The sequence below is a fragment of the Vipera berus genome (assembly GCF_964194415.1).
Source record: "Vipera berus genome assembly, chromosome: 8".
In the NCBI taxonomy this organism is placed as follows: domain Eukaryota; kingdom Metazoa; phylum Chordata; class Lepidosauria; order Squamata; family Viperidae; genus Vipera; species Vipera berus.
The window spans coordinates 14,506,578-14,524,484 of NC_138211.1; the positions used below are offsets into that span (position 1 = coordinate 14,506,578).

At 37.5% G+C, this 17,907-nt stretch overlaps 1 protein-coding gene across 1 annotated transcript in view; it reads left to right on the forward strand.

The window, feature by feature from the left end:
* The window catches only part of LRRTM4 (leucine rich repeat transmembrane neuronal 4), a gene marked incomplete at both ends in the record, with an annotated part of 345,598 nt that overhangs the window by 92,811 nt on the left and 234,880 nt on the right, over positions 1-17,907 (forward strand). The window lies entirely within an intron of this gene.

The following is a 17,907-nucleotide window of genomic DNA, read 5'->3' on the forward strand; positions in this document are numbered from 1 at the left end:
GGGAATTGAAGTCCACACATTTTAAAATTGTGGTTGAGTCATGGTGATTTACAGCCTAGCATTATTCATGGAAATGAAGAATGGCTGGAGGCTTTTACTTTGCTTGTAGCATTTCATTCACATCTCCCATTTTTAAAAGAATGCATTTGTGTTTCTGTGCTTCATGTAAAGTAGCAAGAACAGAGAGTTAGTCAGCACCAGCAGAAATGTTCACAGGCACATCATCAGCCTTGGGTGGTGATTCTTCCAGGTCCAGAATCTTAGAGGTTTCCAACCCTGAATACTGTTCTGGTATGACCAACATTGTTAAGAATTCTCCAGAGATGAAAATGGAAATGTGTTTACTACCTCCTGTGTTAGAATGTTGGTTTACTTGGCCATCATTTGTACTGTACTAATGTGTAACAAAAAGGGTTTCTGTTTTCTCAACTGAAAATGTATCAGGAAAATGTCAGTCTGTCTGTCATCTATTGAATAGAAATATAAATAGTGCACAGAATGCTATCACTTATTCCATATATTGCTGAGTGCCAGTGTGTGTGAATTCAGATGTTGTGTACTGCATGGTGGCTTAAGTGCTCAGAATATATGAAACTGTGTACTTGTGCTTCAAAGTAACTTCTACCAGCAAAGGTTGTGTGATCAATTATTATGCTAGAAAAGACTTGGGCTATTTTTGCTTCTTGTCAGTTTCATGTTGTTCTTTTAGAATTCTGTTCATTTCTGTTTTTGCATCCATCTGCATTTTTATGGAAACAAATCTAACAATGTGTACTTGCAAATGCATTCCAATATGGACTTTTTTTGTTTAATTTGATCTCAAAATTCAGGGAACTACAACGTGTTCAAATAGTTTTGAACTACGTAATAGGATCAGGATTTGTGCATGGAAAATGAATACAATTTTCAACCATTCATGTGTTTACTCCAAACTTCTCATTTGTCAATTCTCATCACCACCAACCTTTTAGTAAGGTGTTCCCAGAAGGCAAAGAGTGATAAGATTTTTTTCTTTAATTTAGATTTTTTAAAAAGTAAGGAAGAAAAAAAATCGTAAACAGGGAAATAGCAACAGTTGGCTGTTAAGTCTGAAGCACGCGCACAATCTTTATATTATAATTATTACATGCAGAGAGACACATTCATGCCCAAAACTTTTAAACAGAAAAAAGATAAATGTGCAGAGGTTTGCTAGGTATTCTTCCTTTATTAACTATGCACTCCCAGCTGACTACCTTATGTTTCCTACCCTTCAAGCATAGTAATTTTGCCTGCTAAGCTTGTTTAAGCTGATTAGAGAATTAATATCCTAGTCAGAAGCAGCCATCAGCACATTTCATAAAAACAGTACAAATACCACCTGCAGGTCTTAAATTATAATATATTTGTGTGTGTGTGTGTGTGTGTGCGCACACACACACACACACACACACATATATATAATCCAGATTTTAAGTTATTTATATGGCTGTGCAAAGCATCAAAACAGTGTTTGGGTTGACAGTGTTTTGAGCAAAATGTCCTTTGGTAGATGCTTCATGAAATAATGCAGCTGCCACTTTCTAAAGAGCAAAGTCTGCTGTACTGCTTAGTATTCTTCAGCAGACCCCCAAGGTGCTTTTGACGCACCTCAAAAAGAGAAATCACCGTCCCTGTATTTGGAGGCAAACTGTTATCCTGGCACTTCAACTAGCTGAAATGTGGGTGCTACTCACTTGCATACTAACATTGATGATGAGGATTCTATGGAAGCCACAGAAGCTGCAGGCTGTAGAGCACTGTTGATGGCATCCTTTTTCTTCAAAGTCAGTTTTTTGTAAATTCCTTTGGTTCAAATGTCCTGGGATTTGTCCTTTCATTTTTAAAAATAATGAAGAAGAGTGACTTTCTAGAGGAATTGCCTGCCCTTCACAAAGTGCTTCTGTTGATCCACTATTCTTAACTGTATATACGTGGCGGATGTCTGTGTCTATCACTCATAAGATACACACAAATCCCCTTGTTGATTTATAGACTGTAGCCAAAATATTTCACCTTTCATAGTGCAGTACCGTTGGAAAGGAAAGGAAACCAACATCTAAGTAAAAGAAATAAATTTTATATTTGATCCAACTTATCAGCCCTGTGAATAATAGCAGTGGATTTCTGATTTAAACATTCACCATTGATTGAAAGTTTGTTCATTATGCAATTAAAATCCATTGAGTCAAGCTCAAATGCTAGTGATCCTATCTCTTTTTCCATTCCTCAATCTTGCCAAGTATAGTTGATTGCTAGATCATCATCTGCTCCTAGCTAAAGCCCAGAGTATGAGAGACTGGATTTCTGGATTATTACCTCAAAGAGATGCTTGATCTGTTTTGTTGCTTTTTAAATATCCAAAAAACTTGTTCCATCAGAATAGCTAGATGTTTATACCTCCATTTGTCCTTTGTTTCCATTTAGCCTTTTAGTCTCCATCCCCCACTGTGTGTGTGTGTGTGTGTGTGTGTATGTGTGTGTGTATACATGTGTATGTATACACACACACAGAGACACAGTCACATACATATATACATATATTCAAATAAATCAAATGATTGTTTCTAGAGTTAAATGCAAACCCTGCTGCAGAGTTGGAGGTTGAGTTGCAGAATATTGTTTGTTTTCTCAGTTTAAGGAGATTGATCCTATCTGTATCTCTTGGCTTGGAATTCTCTTCTTATCAAATATTTCAGTTTTCTGCATTTTGTGATGTCATACTTGGCTAAGGAAAATAGTAGCGAAATATGTAAGAGAAGAGGTGGCAACAACATGAACGGGAAGCCAGGAAAGGAAATAGTGGTATGGATAGTAAGATTTTCTGACAGAGCAACATAGAGGCAGCGCTCCACCTCAGAACGAGTTATGTTCCTTACCTTGGTCTTTAACCCAAATTTGTATTTTAAGTCAGAATTTACTTACAAATGGATAGTGGCAGGTGGTATTGTCCTTCCTTGAGCCAACAATGTGCTGAAGTTCTGCAATCCTTTCTGGAACCACTAAAAGCTGCTAAAAACAAGCTGTATATTATAAAAGCAGAGGCTTTAGCACTTTGTTTGAAAGCATTACATTCGGTGATTTCTTGTTCAAGGGTGGAAAATGCCATCCACCATTTTAATTAATAGGCAGCTCATTCCTATCTTGGTCTTGTCCTTAAGTCAGACATTTTTAACCCAGGACTGATTGTCAGACCTTTCTCAGTGATTACTTACTTAGAATTATGTGAACTGATAGATAAAATATTGACCTTTTTGTCCTGATTTGGGAAAAACAAAACAATCATAAATGCAGTTATCTAAAACAGGAAGGTAGTTGAAGAGCTGATACTTTTCAATTTATACACATTGGTTAAGTCTAAACCTACGTACTGTATGAACAATTCTTTCTAGCTGGTTTAGAAAATCACACTCTACTTTCCATGCTTATAGCTCATATAGGACAAATGGAGAATTTAATGTAGTCCTGGTGAAATATCACAGGCAATATTGTGCATCAACCAGGATTATGATACAGAGTTGAAATTAATCCAGGTGTGCAGTTTCGGTTGGAACTATCAACTGCATGTAATCCCCAGCACCTTTGTTTTGTAGCCCACCAACTCTGGGATTCTGCTCTCAAAATTTGAATTAAATTGAATTAAATTGATTAAATTTATATGCCGCCCTTCTCCCTAAGGACTCAGGGCAGCTCACAACAATAAAAAATTAAAAAACATAAAATACAAAATTTAAAAAGGAATTAAACCATAAATGTAATAAATACATAACAATTAACCCAATAAAACCAAATTTAAAACTATAGTCATTTGGTAGCAAATTGGCAGGTTTTGAGATGCATTGTTTTTGCTTTGTTTTTCTCTTTTTAAAGTAAGAGTGAAATGAAAACAGGTTGCCTTTGATAGATAAACCATGCTTTTGAAGGACATTTAGGGGAGAAATGATTGAAAGGGTTTTGAAAATAAAAATGAGAGGACCTTTCCAAAAATTTTTCACACTCCCATTCCTATTCTTAAAAATCCAGAAAAAAAATGGGTTTGAATTTTCTCCAAGCCTCCTTGTGATATCACTGCCCTTCCAGTGACATTATGGACATCCAAGTGGTTGTGAAGATGAGTTATGGCCTGTTCTGTTCTATAGAAGTGCAGCTGGTTTGATCTTCTTCAGAAGTCTACTCACAGACAGGTCCAAAAATGGTTGCTATGAAGAACTTTGGCTGCGTGTGTTCCTACCTTTCTGCATAGACTTCTGAACTGCACAACATAAACAATGCTGTGTGTCCTTCATGCTGGAAAAAAATGTCCTCAGATAACACTCATAGGTAGACTTACTAATAAAGATAAATTAAATTCTCTATAAAATATCAGCCTTTTTGGATAACCAAGTGTATGTAAAGAAATGTGATAACACAAGTAGGGTTTGTTTTTTTTAGTTCCAGTACTTGCTAGTATTATATTCTAGCAGTAGCTATTAAGCCCAGTTTTTATAAGTTTGGGTATGTCTTTTTGCCTGTCCTTTATATCTTATCTTTGATTGAATTCTTAATATACTGTATTTCTTGTAATGTTCTGCCTTGAAAACAAGAACATTTGTCTTAATAACCACCCACTAGCTGTGCAAACCAAAGAAAGAAAGTGAGTGTGTGGGGAGAGACAGAAAGGGGTTCTGTTCATTTACACTTTATTAGTTGCCAATTCAAATCTAGGAAAGAAAGATAATTGCGGGAACTGATTGCCAGACATTCTCCCATATTGACTCACGGGGCAAAAGAAAAAAAAAAGAGAATGGAAGCTGAAATTACAACATGACGCTGTGGAGAATATTAATGAAACAGGTTTTTAATGTGATCCACCTTACTTTTTATCAAGTGGAGTTAATAAAAAAGGTACTTGCTGGTAATTTTGTGCAAAATTAGATTTTTCTTAGAATAATTATAACTTGGTGTTCACTTTGTGAACTAATGAAAGTCTTACACCTTTGGGAGATGGGGGATAAACCCGTAAGTGAAAACTATGCCTTTGGGCTATGAAGACTCGTAGCCAAATGTAATTTTGTTTGCTAAAACTTTCCTGTGCAATATTCTGGAAATATTGCTTTGCTAAAAGAATATTACATTTTAAGAGCATATATCTGGAGATGAATGCTCTGTACTCCAATATTAATCATGTTGATTCGCATCCCAGCTTATCCACGAACATCTGGATGGTTAATTGCATGTGTTTAGCTCATTCATCAGTTCAATAACTCTTCCAAGTATCTAGCCTAATTTCATAAAGAATTCAGCCAAGAACATTGAATAAACTGAGAGTGAAATGAAGTCCTTTGAAATCATCTCTAACACAATATATGAGTTTCTTTGTTAAAGGACTTTGTTTATGATGTAGGACATGCCTGAACATAGTCCAGGAGCATTCCCTGATTGCGCATTTCAAGTATTTCACATACTTATCTACTGATAAGTAAAATGTAGTAAGGTCAGAATCCCACTAACAGTTCTTTGTCTTTGTTGGGTTCCCACAACCCACTAGACTAAAACAGAGTTGGATACTTTGTGATTCAGCAAGTTATTGCGCCCCAGGCAATGTGTTTGCATGTTGTATGAATCTGGTCATCTTGTTGAGTTAGGGTCCCCAACCTGTGGGCTGCAGCTGGTTGGCCAGTGGGCTGCATGAAGCGATGGCCAGTGCACGCATACATGCACGTGCACTCACCCCCCCACACTTGCACTAGTGCCACCCCGAACATCCTGCTGGTGCTAGTGCTGCCATGCCCCTGAGTGTCCCACCAGCGCTAGCGCTGCCCCGAGCATCCCGCCAGCACTAGTGCCGCCCCGAGCGTCCTACCGTTCCTAGCACTGCCCCGACTCAGAGTGTCCCCACTAGTGCTGCCCAATTTGCAGCACTCATGCCCGTGCAGCCCCTTTTGCATGTGCCCAAGCGCTCACATGTGGCTGTTCATGTGTTCACATGTGCTCGCATGTGGCGGTTTGCATGTGCACATGTGTTCACATGTGACCCATTTGTGCATGCACACGGGCTCATTTTTGCACGCACATATGGACAGCCCATTTGCGGGCATGCACACATGTAGCAGTGCCTGCCTCCCTTTCCGGGCCACCAAATCAAAAAGGTTGGAGACCTTTATTGTAAGTGCCAGTGCAAATATAAATCCAAAGTACCTGAAGGCTGAACAAGAAGTAATAGATGGAAACTAATGAAGGAGAGAACCAACCTAGAACTAAGGAGACATTTCCTAACAGCTAAAACAATTAGAACAATTAATCAGTGGAATGACTTGACTCCAGAAGTTGTGGGTGCTCCAACACTGGAGGTTTTTAGGAAGAGATTTGATAGCCATTTGTCTGAAATGGTATAGAGTTTCCTATTTGAGCATGGGGTTGAACTAGAAGACCTCTAAGATCCTTTTCAACTCTGTTATTCTGTTAAGTATCACTAGAAAAGTTATACTGGATCAGACCAACAGCCTATTCAGTGCAGCATTTTGTTTATATAGAGGCAATCAAGCATTCTCTAATTGTCTCTAAAAGTCCACTCATACAATATTATTGTCATCCTTATTGATGGATTCTCAAGAACCACTTTTTGAGATTCATATAGTATCTGATTTTGAATGTCTTATCCTGATTACTAGCTTTTGATGAGCTATGTGACTACAAAATATGCTTCAGCCATTATTTTTTATACTGGATTTCATACTTCAGGTCAAACTACATGTTGGATTAATTATTTAGTAAACAGCTGACTTTCTGGACATGAAATGTGGAGAAGTAATATAGTCTCCTTTCACTAATCTAAATGGACTAAATGAGACAAGTACATCAGCTGCTGAAATGTAATCTAATCATCTTGCATAGGTTTACCACCATACCTTCATTCAGTAGGAGTCAGCTAACTATTAAGTTTTGAGGATATGAAACATAACAGCAAATAAATTGATTTTAATACAGTTCTCCAGATACATACTCATACTCATACTCATACTCCAGATACATACTCATGCATTGCTATATTTAGAAGATCAAGCCCTTCACAGTCTTAATTTATGAAAATGTAGCCCACAAATTAAATTATATTAAATGTTAGGCAAGTCCAGGGGTCTTTTGTTTTGTTTTGTTTTTTGTATTTAAGCAGTATTCCCCATAGTCAACTTTACCATATCCAAATTTGAGTCCAGTGACAATGCAAAAGTTATGAAATATTTCTCTTCCACCATCGTATGAAAGACATCCCACAAGTTATATTTAAATTCATAATTACACGTGAAGACCTTTAACATGTGAAAAGTCCAATAGTTTTCCACTAGCAAAACATAAACATTCAGCTTTTGTTCACTTTTCTATATACTGATATTTTTAATCAACACTTTCTTTTGCTCTTTTCTGAAAGTAGACACCATGTTCATTGTTCTGAAACCGAAATACTTTCCAGAGATTCACAGGAATCAAACAAACTTGTGTCAATCCAGAATTGAGGAATGCTGACAAACGTCATCTCACAATATTCCCTTGAAAAAGAAAGAGGAACTAACATTTAATGGATTCCTAATATTTCTTCTACCATACTCTCTTTTTTTCCTGCTACCATGTTCCTATTTTTTTTTATTTCCTGATCACTAGATATATCTGGCAATCAAAATGCACAGTGGAGCTCCAAATTCTAGTTGCTAAGGGAAAAGCTGTTGTGAGCTTTGCTCCGTTTTGCCATCTTCCTTGCCATAGTTGCAAAGTGAGTCACTACAATGGTCACATGGCTGTCAAGTGACTCTGTGTTCACCGTTGACTTTGCCTGTCAAAAGGTCACAAAAGGGGGGTTACGTGATGCTGCAACCATCATAAATACAAATCAGTTGCCAGGCATCTGAATTTTGATCCCCATGACCACGGGGATGCCACAAACAGTTGTAAGTGTGAAAAATGGTCAGAATAGAAGTCACTTTTTTCAGTGCTGTTGTAACTGAACAGTCATTAAATGAACTTTTTGTATGTCGAGGACCTCATGTAATAAGCTAGTCAGCAAGTGCTGGTAACATCAAAATCAAGATAATGTAAAATGTATGGAGAGATCAGAGAAGAACTAATGGGGAAGACGTTTTAATATAAATGCAAATTTAATATAAAGCTTCTTCCCCATTAGTTCTTCTCTTATCAGGATAAAGAACTAATTGTACAGTAAATGGGAACTGAAATTTTGAAATCAGTGAAAACCTTAATCCAGTTACCCGCTGAAATTCATGGTACCCAATTTCTCTGTATCACTGACTGGTAATTCCCAGCACCCAATACGTTGGTTCTTTCAGCCCACATTTTACAGCTACATTTTACTTTCTTTCCCCAATTACAGTTCCCAAAATGTTTTTTTTTCTTTTTCCCCCAATTCTGTCTCTTAAACCAGCCTATTAGATACCTCTTACCGACCACTAGCTTTCCCAATATCTACCTAATGGATTATACACACAGCAATACTGAATATTGCCTATTAGGTTGTCTTCCTTCTTACATTCTTCACATTACTTTTACCAGGGTGCATAATAAGCTCAGTCCAGGATTTTATTTGTTTGTTTGTTTATTTTTAAAAAATCATATCGGCTGTAGCAGAGATTGTCAAAGTAATGTATTTTTTAAAAATCTCTATTCTCACGAAAGGAAGTTCCTTTTGGATATTCATTCCTGCAAATGAGATATAAAACAGGCACTGATTTCCCTGAGGTATGGAACTGCTCATTCTATCTGATGACAGTGGACTGGATCCATTAAAAAAAATATATAACAAATCATCTGCTTGGGTCTGATATCCCTTAACTTGCTTGGCCAGGCATTATCTAGATCTTTTCAGACTATCAGTATAGCTGGCATGAGATGGTTGAAGGTACTGCAGCTAATTTTTGCATCTAATAGCAATCAGTCTTAACAGATTTGCTTCCTACCTGCCATCTGCTGGGAAGTGTTAGATCAGAACTAATAGCATATATATTTCCTGGAAGAAATACACACAAACACTGGGCAAGTAAAAACATGATTTTTTTTTAAAAAAATGAAAGGCATGGAAGGATTACTATTCATGTCATTTCTAAACTTTTATTGCTATTTAAAATGCTTCTAAGTCGTGCTTCTCTGTGTGGTTTATATAAAAGACACAAAACAATAAATTCAATAATAAGCCAATGCACTAAATCCTCAATTGCTCTTAGATCTCAGGCCCAATCATGTTATATTCAGGGAAATACTTAAGTAAATAATTTGGTCTTTAGGACTTTCTTCAAAGCAGGCTTGAATTAAGACTACTAAAAAGACACCAAAAATGGAAGAGGCGGGGTCCCCAACCCCCAGTCCATGGACCAGTACTGGGCCGTGGCATGCCAGCAACCGGTACACACAAACAAGGAAAACCCCACCCAGGCAACACAGAAAACCACACCCTCTTCAGTCCATGGAAAAACCTCTCTCCATGTAACCGGTTCCGGGTGCCCAAAAGGTTGAGGACCTCTGGTTTAAGGGTTGCCTCCCCTCTTCCAAAACGTGTCTCCTTTCATAGAACCTCATTCATTGCCTTCAGTTCTCCATGGAATGGAGCATAGAAAGAGGAAAATGGTTTGAAATAAACATTTCTAAACATTTTATGATAGGACACATGATGGAAAGAAGTAGTTATTAACTTGGAATTAATAGACAGGAGACAGGAGAATGAAAACGAGAAGCAACAGAAGCGGTCTCCTTTTCTGCATGTGTTCATGCTCACTAAAAAGTCTGAATTTCATGCAAACAGACAGCTACGGTAAGACTTACAAGATGTCCTTGACATACCACCATAACTGAGCCTGTGGTCGTAAGTCTTGCTGGACTGTTAGGCTTTTAAATGGGACATAATCTTAGGCAGAATTGACTTGGGAGGCCGGTGTGTGGTGTAGTTGGTCCACATGGTGTGGTGGGATGGAGGGTTTGTTGTCACTGTGTGTTGGGGAGAGAGAGCGGGGGGGGAGGCTCAGCTAATCTCAATGTACACATGTTGTACTTTGACAATAAAGGTTTATTTATTTATTTATTTATTTATTTATTTATTTATTTATTTATTTATTTATTTATTTATTTATTTATTATAGGATAGTCACCATGTGGCCATGCTCAATTTTATGGTCTTTTTTTTTTGCAATGGTTGTATAGCAAACACAAAAGCAGATCCAAACCCTCCAATGAGTGGGGGTTTTTTTGGTGTTGTTTTTTTTGCAGGAAACAAGAAGTAAATGCCAGTTTCTGGCAAAAAAACATGAGCACAAGATGCTGTAAATGGTTGTAACTGTGGACTGGTTTCTGTGTGCTTTAAATGCAGTCACGTGACTGCAGGGGAAGGGGACTGGCCATCGTAACTTTGAATCCAAGTAATAGGTAGTTCTGGGGATAATTTCAAATGGTCCCTAAGCAACCAGCCGTAAGTTGAAGACTACCCATGTTATTTATACACCGTGACCCTCCAGATGTTGTTGAAATCTAATTCCTCGCAGCTCCAGCCAACATAATCAATACTGAGGGATGTTATAAGAATGTAGTTCTACAACAGACATGTCAAACTCGTGATGTCATGTGATGTCGTGCGACATATCGGAGCTTTTCCCCCATTGCCGGCAATGGGGTAGGTGTGGTTTCCTCATGACACATCCGGCCCATGGGCCGGCAGTTTGACACCCCTGTTCTACAACATCAGGAACAGTAAACAGTATATTCCAGTAGGGAAACATAATTCATTGTTCCCCCCACCTTTAAATCAGATTTCTTTCATTACTCATGCAGCTTTTTTTTTGCATATGAGCAGCTGATGTGACTGTGCCATAATTCTGATGAGAATAGAAACAGTTCTGTTAATTTTCTTAAAAAACTGTTATTTTAAGAGATGACATGTATAATCCTTGCACCGAAAAATATTTGTTCTTTTTCCAAGAATTGATTTAGAGGAAAGGAGGCTCAGAAATAGCACTTTAAAAAAAAATGATTCCTACTGTAGTATCTTCAGGTGGCAAAATAATGGATTTCTATCACATTTGACCCAAGAGCTGCTGGCAAAATTACTGACCTTCCATTCTATCAAGGACATTGCTAGGGGTAGATAAGGTAACTAGTACTTCACACAACTGCATTGTTGTGTCTACTTTGATGTCTTACTGGTAGTCAAGAGTGGCAACTCCCATATCAGTTGCTATTCTCCATTTCTCCCTATCACCTTTTCTGTCATAAAGAATGGGGCATGATTATGAATCAGGATCATTTCTGAAAGCGCTTTTATCTTCAGGTTTTCAGCATACTTGTTTCATGCAGGCAGCCAACCTCTTCTGGGTTAGTGGTGAAGGATCCCATCACATGACAATACAATACTAATTTTGGAGTTCACACAATGTGCTAATTTTCCTGCAAGACTTCTCAAGTATTGAGATTTAGCTATAAATCCAAGTCCTTCCTCTGTAGTGCTATTAGAAGGAGAGGGGGAAAACACACACAGGAATATAGTGGTGTGCAGAGGACAATAACACAAGGAACAGGAAAGTCAAAGGCAGCTGGCAAAAACAAGGATAGTTGGAAATCCAGCTGAGAAACTGGATTAAGAAATGATGTCTAAAGATCCTCCTTTCATTGGTATTATTTAGTGGCTGTATTGGCCCCATCCTTATTCATCTTATATATTTCCAATATACCACCCACACTATCAACAAAGTTCTCTTATGCTGATGACATTAGCATATAGCCACAAGGACATCGAAGTTACAGAAGGTGTACTTAGAAGCCGACCGTACAACTCTGAGCACGTACTTCTACCAATGGAGGTTAATCCCAAGCGTAAGTAAGACAGTCACATCATGTTTCCACCTTAATAATAAACTGGCAAAAAGAGAACTCAATATATACCTAAATAACAAATTGCTCCCATATGAGGCAACTCCAAAATATCTGGGCGTCACCTTAGACAGGACCCTGTCTTTTAAAAAAACATATTCAGAATATGGCTGCCAAGGTTAACAGCAGAAACAACATTCTGCAAAAACTATGCGGAACAACTTGGGGAGCTTCAGCTCCAACTCTTCGATGCGCAGCCCTTGGGCTTTGCTACTCTGTAGTGGAATACTGCGCACCTGTATGGATAAACAGCTCACATACAAGACTTGTTGATGTTTAACTCAACCATACAATGAGATTAATTACTGGGTGCATAAAATCTACACCTGTTCACTGGCTACCAGTTCTTAGCCACATACTTCTCCTGCACTTACGATGACAAGAAACTCTCATTCGGGAGTATAGTAAGATCCTGCTAAACTCCTCTCTACCCATTCATACCTATACCTCTGATCTCTTAAGATGTCGATTAAAGTCAAGAAATCCACCACTCCTCACAGCGCTTAAGCTGCTGGCCGAACATCAGAGCACTATACAAAAGTGGATGGAAGCATGGAGTAGCTATACCTCCCAAGATATTTCTGAGCATATTAATCCTAATAGTATACCTCCAGGATTTAATCTACCCCAACACATATGGGTGACATACAATAGAATTAGAATGACTCATGGGGTGTGTGCCGATTCTCTGTATAAATGGGGAAAGACACCTTCAGCACAATGTGATTGCGGGGCTCCCCGACAGACTATCCAACATATAGTGAGGGAATGCACTAATAGAAGATACCCAGGAGATTTTAAGGACTTCCTCTGCGTAACAACGGCAGCTACTGACTGGCTCTCCAAACTCGACATTAAACTCTGAAATGTTATTTCTGCTTTCCTCTTAGGTTTTATAATTGCTTCTTTTTTTAAAAAAAATGTTTTAACTGTTCTAACTTGTAAATATGAAGTGCTTTTAATTCTCTGTGTGACCAGCCATACGCTAAATAAATAAATAAGTGGCTGAAGCCAAATCTTAACAGCAGGATCTGCTCTCTGTGTTGTTATTGTTCTTTAAAAGGAGATAAATCACCTTCAATTTAAGTCTACATATGTCCACAAGCTTCTCTAATTTTTGTGCTTGTAATAATTTTCCACACATTCAACTAATGAAATCTATTATGGGAAAAAAACATTCAGAGGGAAACATATGTGGGAACAGTCTTATTCATGAACTGTTTCCTGTCTTCAGACATCCATGAACATATTTACAGTTAGTTCTGGTCACTGTTTTTGTTTATCGTTACCAACATCAAATGGCGAAGCACAAACAAAACAAAGCAGTTACTAATTACTTGTAGTTTTTGTTTTATGTTTTGTTCGGCTATTTAATCCACGTTCACCACTGTCCTGACCCTATGTATTTTCCCAAAGCTGCTCTAAAAGAGTGGATTGAGATTCTGCAGCCAGAATTAATCGGTTGGGTGAATTTAATTCAGCTGGTCATCTCTATGTTATTTGCTGTGTTATATTTTAATGGTAGAAATCCATCCTAAGCCTTCAGGAAAGCATGACAAATAGGACTCCAACTGAGCCAATGGACAGATGTTCCAGCTCTTGCAAATGTTTTAACAATGCCCCATGTGAGACTTGGAATATATGATGGCAACCATTTCCATGATCACAGCTGCTACAAAAGATTCAGCTGGAATCATAGATGAAGATGTAACGCCAGTAGGAGCCTAACTATTCTGTGAATGGGTGCATAGAAGGAAGGAAACAGTTCTAGAGAACGCCAGCAGAGAAGTGAAGCTTAGGTAGTCAGCCATCCCAATGCTCTTATACAGTAAAAACTATATGGAACTTTCCATTTCCTGGGGTTTTGGTTTATAAAATCTGCAGTAGTGAATATTACAGCAGCAGCTGCTTTAGTGTGTTAATGATTTGGTTCACCGTAAAGTTTTCATCCCCATTGTCATGTCCCTGTGAATACAATTGATGTTCGGTTGTAAAAAAGAAATCAAAATGTAGGAAGGATCAGTAGCAAGTTCTCCTCTCAACCTTTCAGTTATCTTACGCACGTACATCCATAGAGACTCATCTACTTTTTCTACAGACTCCCCATTAAATTCACAAAGGTTTTATTTAATGGCAGAGGGAAATATACTGTCATTAGCAGTGTGCAGGTTCCTTTATGGCTTTTCCAGGTCCTAACTGCCTAAAATAATCCAGTTCTTGTAACGCTATGACAGGGACATGAGATTCTGCCTAGGGAACAGTCAGATAAGAGACTGCATAAAGAGCAGCTGCATAATAGATAGAGAAAGAGGCTTTAAGTCCTTTAGGATGTGGTAGGTTTGCGCTTTCAAAGTTGCAAGATTTTGTTAATGTAGCCTGACAATAAAATTGAATTACCTCATCTGGTCCTGTTTTCTCCACAGTCTAGCTGGGAAGACTGACAATTCCTTCTAAATTCTCAGCAAATTACTTTTAAAACTGCCCCGAAAATTCACAGTTATTGCAAAATAAACATATTTTCCTATGTTTCTATACTGTGTCTGTCGGTATCCTAACCTACTCTAATTGATATACCATATTTGTAACATATGCTTTTTTTTCCTGATTGAGACTTTTGCTGACATAATCTGATTGTTAATGTAACTTTGTGAAATACTTTATTTCCTCTGACTGATGAGCACAAATCCATTAACAGACATTTCTTAATCTGAGCATTCTGAACCAAAACAATACAAATGTAACATCTATCTGCCCTTTCAAGGTTTCAATAGGTTTGAGTAATAACTCTCAAGCTGAGGCCAAAAATGAGCTTGTTATTATTGTTATTCCAGGATGTGACCAAAGCTGGTATAATTGCTAAAATAAGCCCACATGAGTAGAAAGTTAAAACCATTTTTCTTACCAGATGGTTGCAATGTACACACACACACAAATCGTCACAAAGGAAGTAACATTGCCAAAGGAATTAATTCAAAGTTGTTTAACATAATGTTATGAAATAAATATGGGAAGGCCTCTCAAAATACAAACCAGTCTTGGAGTTATATTCTTCTTAACTGCAAAACTCAGAACAATTCTGAACTATCTACTTAAATCTTCTTTCATCCACATTATAACAGCAAAATATGTAGTGGAGGATTCACAGATTTAAGACCTGATTTAAGTCCAAATACATAGGTGAGCAAAAAGTGTCAAAACAACAGCTGTGATTGTGAGATGGAAGCCATGTTCTTCTTTATGTGTGTCATACAGTGGGTCACTCAAAAAAGGAGATTGGGCTTTGAGCACAGTGTTCCTGCATCCATTTTGACTTTTTTCACCCTCTGAGCTATCTCTTTTCTAGCCTGATAAGTCTGTCTTGTTTTTCCCCACATTTCCCTTTTCAAGCTTATATCCATCCTACTCTATGTGTGAGGATAATTTCTTATAATTCATCCAAATAAATTGCTCACTTAGTGTAGAAACAGCTAGACAGGTGAGGATCTATTTATATTGATGGATGCATGTTATATATATATATATATATATATATATATATATATATATATATATATATATATATATATATATATATATATATATATATATATATATATATATATATATATATATATATATATATATATATATATATATATATATATATATATATATATATATATATATATATATATATATATATACCAGGTGAGTGGGGGTGGGGTGGGGGATAAAGAAGCAAAAGGAAGCTTAGAACCTGCCAGTTTGGGTAAAACTTTGAGACAAACGAGAGGACCAGGCCAAAGATATCAAAAGGTTGAATCATGGTAACTGGACCAATTTTTGCTAATCTGAGACATTTTCTTGCTCATCCAAGCAACTTCATCAGTCAAAGCAAAATTAGTTAGGCAGAGAGTTAGAGAGTCATCGGAATATATCAACTCTTGCCACACCAACTTCAGGGGTTTCTACCCAAAATGTCAATGAAGACTCAATAACCCAGGCCAAAGGGGTCTAAAGGTTGAATTGTGGCAACCGGACCAATTTTTGTTAATCTGAGACATTTTGAGGTGACCATTTCTCTTTCTAACTCTAGAATCTGTCACCCTTTAAAGAGATTTTCTTGAGCAATGTGAAAAGCTGGGCACCCAGTGCTACTATTGGTAAGTAAAAGTTTAATAACTAAAAGAAAGAACCAGTCAGTTTTTGAGAAATAAATGAGTTTAAAGAGCAGCTTTGTGAAATAAAAGGCTGTCCTTTATAATAAAGGATGTATGATCACCGTAGGTTTAATTGATTTCAGAGGCTGTATTTCTGCAGAAGCCACTTACTCTGTTTTCCTCGTAATTTAATCTTGTTGTACCATTGAATTGGTGAACCTGGCAGCTGCAAAATCATATTTAAATACTAGTGATCAATTCTTGTAAAGCAGTCACTTCTCATTTTGTACCATGTTGGAAATTTAATAAAGGAAATACAATGTTCTGTTTTGGGAGGAATCACGCTAACAGTTCTTTAATTCAACCCACAAGCCCTGGCTGCAATTTCAAATTACTTTTTTTAGCTGAAGCCCCTCCAAGAAAGTAAAATCATAAAAATCAATGTGTAAGAAAACGTAGATGCATATATACTCTCAAATGCCAGAAGACACATATTAACTCATAAATCAATGTTCCCTACATCAATTATCTACCAACTGAAACTTTTTATTACTTTTTTTAAAAGCCAGGGCTTAAAAGTCTGTATATTTCCATGGTAGTCTTCCAAATTAAGGTTGATACCCTCCACTCCTATCCCACCCCCAACAGTTTCTCCACTTTTAACTGCTACTTCACAAGGAGATATTGATGTTTTCACATGGGGATAGTTGTATCTATTGAATTTCTGTGAGAATGCACAAAGCCGTGCATGCTATTTTGCTTAGTTTTCAGTCCTCAGAAATATCTTGCCTGCTTCAGTTAGATTCTTAACACTAAACAAAGAATTGGTCTTAATGCTTCCCATGGTTCTTTTCTTTTTAAAGAGTTTTAGGGTTCTAGATAACATATACGTACCTATTCCTAATCAGGAAACTAAAATTTACTTGATAACACTATTGATAGTGAAAGGTCATCTGCATGTTCTGTTTGTTTTCAAGTAACTGATCTACTCCAAAGTAGCAAGATATATAACCATGCTGGTTTGGGAATTCTGGGAGTTGAGGTCCACACAGATCTTCAAGTTGCCAAGATTTGGAAACACTCCTCCAGAGTGTGTTTCCTTCCTTCCTTCCTTCCTTCCTTCCTTCCTTCCTTCCTTCCTTCCTTCCTTCCTTCCTTCCTTCCTTCCTTCCCATCCATGCACATTAAATGGGGGATTCACGTAAGAACCAAAGAGCAATTCTTGTCTTTCTTTGGGTTCCATTTACATTTAAGTCACCTCTAGTTGTCATTTCACCATCAAAGCTGGCATCAGCTAGAGCATAGAACAACTCTCCCTCTCTCCCTTTCTCTCCCTCTCTCTTTCTCTCTTTCTCTCTCTCTGCACACACATACATACACACACACACAGAGAGAGAGAGAGAGAGAGAGAGAGCAGAATCCACATGGTGAATGAACAGCGAATGCTTTCCAAACTGAGTGTATCACAGCACATCAATGGCAAGAAGCACAATGTCACCCACATACATTTTTGAACTACAGAATAGGAAAGGTATTAACTTCAGTCTCAAGATTCTGTTTCATTCTCTTTCATACAACTCTTAGAACAGCACTCTGCAAATAAATCCCCCAATTCCACTCTATACGGACTTTCTTTGTACATGAAATCTGTTTATGAAATTTTCCTTATAGTTCTAAAGGTCTATTATAACAGCTTAATTCTAGCAGTGGTCGTGGGTGGGAAGGTGGATTGTTCTTTATGAATTATACCAAAGCATGACACTGGCTATTCTGTTAGTAGAACTAGCTAGGAGGGCAAGTTCATTTTTTCCCCCTGAAAGATCAATAAACAATGATGCAAGGCTTTTCAGTTGTT